The 3,363-nt window shown below is 44.1% G+C and overlaps 2 non-coding genes across 2 annotated transcripts; one reads left to right on the plus strand and one right to left on the minus strand.

Annotated features, from left to right (window-relative positions):
- Positions 1–2,038: 2,038 nt before the first annotated feature.
- Positions 2,039–2,113, minus strand: Trnat-ugu. Its single transcript has one exon. It is a non-coding gene; the product is annotated as a tRNA-Thr (tRNA).
- Positions 2,114–2,502: 389 nt separating this feature from the next.
- On the plus strand, positions 2,503–2,577 carry Trnat-ugu. The gene has a single exon. It is a non-coding gene; the product is annotated as a tRNA-Thr (tRNA).
- Positions 2,578–3,363: the final 786 nt, after the last annotated feature.

The raw sequence follows: 3,363 nt of genomic DNA on the forward strand, positions 1-3,363 counted from the left end.
GCGCTTCCCGCGCCCGGGTTCGATTCCCGGCGGGGTCAGGGATTTTCTCTGCCTCGTGATGACTGGATGTTGTGTGATGTCCTTAGGTTAGTTAGGTTTAAGTAGTTCTAAGTTCTAGGGGACTGATGACCATAGATGTTAAGTCCCATAGTGCTCAGAGCCATTTGAACCATTTTTGAACCACAATAAAGGAACTGAACGAAAACGTCAGTCGTGAAGTTGCCGCCTTCTATACCCGAGCTTTACGCCGGATGTACCTGAATATGCTTTGACGTGTACAGCTGTATGCTGATGTTGCAGGGAGTCACTTTCAACATCTTCTGTAAGTGTATTTTTCATTGTATATAAATGGTAAGTCCATTTAGCTCTTCGTTTCTGTAATTCCACAGCATTTCCTTTATACTTAAAAGGGCTACTTTTATCAGCGCCAGCCTGAAAAATATGGGTCTGAAAAGTTCGGTGAATGGTCTCGAGAAATAAAGGAAACAAAATACCTTTTCTGGCCTTCTGAGTAGTCACCATTAACTACAAGACTCTTCTAACATCGATTGTAAAGCTGTAGGACAACGTTAAGAAGCGCTTCTTGTGAAATCGCTCGAAGCACCGTGGTCATGTGTTGTTGGATATCCGCATCATTACCAGAGGTGAGGCCTGGTGCTACAAATACGATCCGGAGACCACACGCCAGTCAGTGTCCTGTTCATAGCCTTCTGCGCCTCCCTCGGGTAGAAATTCATTATGTTTCAAGCCCTTGCTGTCGTAAGAGGCGATTGACATCGTCTTAATTCCGAATATTGTCAGACGACTTTTTTGGGAAGGCGGAGAAGGCGACGGAAACCACGCAATTGACTGTCGTGGGGTCAACGAATCGTACTGGTAGCAGCAGGTCCCACGTATTATGCGGATATTCAATAACGCGTGACCACAAGAAACGTTTGTTAACGGTTCCCAAAAGATTTGCAAGCGATTTTAGAAGTGTGTTGTAGCTAATGGTGAATACAGACGTACCTTGTAGTTTCTCCCAGACTATATCTGTGGATATTCAGGGCGTGTAGGCCCTTTGAAATTGCGTGTAATGTACTCGCAACCGCATTTTAGATCGAACTTCATTTAAAAAGACAACCCTTTACGCACGATTTCACTTCTTAGAACAAAAACGTGTAATCAGTTGCCAGTGCTAGAGATTACACGAATTGGAAGATTAGGGTTTAACACTCCGAAGACAATGAGAACATTAGCAGAAAAAATCGGATTGGGGAAGAATGGGAAAAGGAAATCGGTCGTGTCTTTTTGAAAGGAACCATCGCGGTATTTGCCTTGAGCGATTTAAGGACACCACGGAAAACCTAAATGAGGACGCGAGTACTGTGTCTTACTTCTGCGCTACCATTCTCGGGTTTTGGCGATTGCGATGAAGGGTATATTCAGTTACAATTTTTTCATGTAAACACCTTGATTACTGAAGTTTCGGACTGTGTTTCGTCATGTAGAAGGAACTAGTTACTGATATGGGCCAAGTCATCACTAATCTAGATCAAATTCATTTTCGAAGGTTTCGTATCAACTTCGTAAAGCGCTGGAACCTCGATTTGCCTCTCCAGAGAAAATTACACGTAGATTGCGCACCACGTTCCGAAGAAACTATCAAATTTCTAAAATTAAATCGGTCACGGCGAGAGTACTGCAGTCTACGCACACGTGTGTAAATTTACTCATAAAACGGTAAGCAAAACACCTGGTTTTATAACCACTTATGGCCTTCTTAAGTCAACACTGAAATATCTTATCTGTACTTCCTCGCGGTCTCTGTTGTTTTCACTCTGGAGTGTACAGTGCGCCACGTTCCACCGGAGCTTCAACTTGGGCAAATCTCCGTCTATTAGCGAATTTCACTGCGTCCATCCCTGTGCTCAGCTAGTATTCTTAAAGAAATTGAGTGTTACTGGTGGAAGATACTGGGAATGAAATGATAATTAAATAGACACCCTAGCTGCAAGCAGACGTTGATACACTTCATTGGGGACATGTTGAAAATGTGTGCCCCGATCGGGACTCGAACCCGGGATCTCCTGCTTACATGGCAGACGCTCTATCCATCTGAGCCACCGCGGGCACAGAGGATAGTGCGTCTGCAGGGACTTATCCCTTGCACGCTCCCCGTGAGATCCACATTCCCAACATGTCCACAACACTACATTCGTAGTGCGCCTAATAGATGTTTGCCCATCACACTCATTACTCGTGGCAGATTAATCTACCAAGTCCCGTACGAGTTCGGACATAGCGTGTGCGTTCGCACAAGAAGGTCAAAGGCCGGGAACCGATATTTTTAACTATATATGACGGTAGTATCTGTTCCCGAAAGAACAGTTACCGTGGATGACCATGCCACGAGTAATGAGTATGATGGGCAAACATCTATTAGGCGCACTACGAATGTAGTGTTGTGGACATGTTGGGAATGTGCAAGGGATAAGTCCCTGCAGATGCACTATCCTCTGTGCCCGCGGTGGCTCAGATGGATAGAGCGTCTGCCATGTAAGCAGGAGATCCTGGGTTCGAGTCCCGGTCGGGGCACACATTTTCAACATGTCCCGAATGAAGTGTAGCAACGCCTGCTTGCAGCTAGGGTGTCTATTTAATTATCATTTCATTTCTAGCAAAGCTGCATGGTCATCCACGGTAACTGTTCTTTCGGGAACAGATACTACCGTCATATATAGATACTGGGAAGCTTTAGCATGAGCTTCATTGTATCCTGTCCTTGCACTAAACAGTTAACATGAACACGAGATGTACTTGTGTCCAAGATCCATCCAGAAATAACTGGAAGCCGGCGGTAACTGGTGAGAGCTCATGGCTCATAATTTGTCCAGAGGTTCTCCATGTAACTGTTCAGTAACTGGCGCAACTAGATATTGCTACCTGTAGAACTGATACTGCACGGCATTAGGTACTCATCGTATTATGTTCGTCACATTACACTCCGGTCACAGTTTAAAAACAGTAATAAGACAAATAATTCTGTGTCTGAAACGAATCCACGATCTGACTAACTGTACACGACGCTTGTTACCCTACACGAAAATGTGAACAAGGTTACAGTTCAATGTAACATAAATTATCATTGACTTAAGCAAAGTCCGTTAGCGATATTTCCTAACTGTCGCAAATGTATTTTCAGCGTTGGTGAACGTTCACATGCACCCTCTATGGCGTTCGAATAAACTTTATAGCAATACCATTTATTGGTCATCTATGTCGTAGTTTTACATGTCTTCGTCTCAGGTTTCGGCTCTGAACAACATCGTCCCATACATTAGTTATACAGGGTGTTCGGAAATTCCTGTTGGAAATTTGTAT

This window comes from Schistocerca piceifrons, chromosome 6 (assembly GCF_021461385.2).
Source record: "Schistocerca piceifrons isolate TAMUIC-IGC-003096 chromosome 6, iqSchPice1.1, whole genome shotgun sequence".
In the NCBI taxonomy this organism is placed as follows: domain Eukaryota; kingdom Metazoa; phylum Arthropoda; class Insecta; order Orthoptera; family Acrididae; genus Schistocerca; species Schistocerca piceifrons.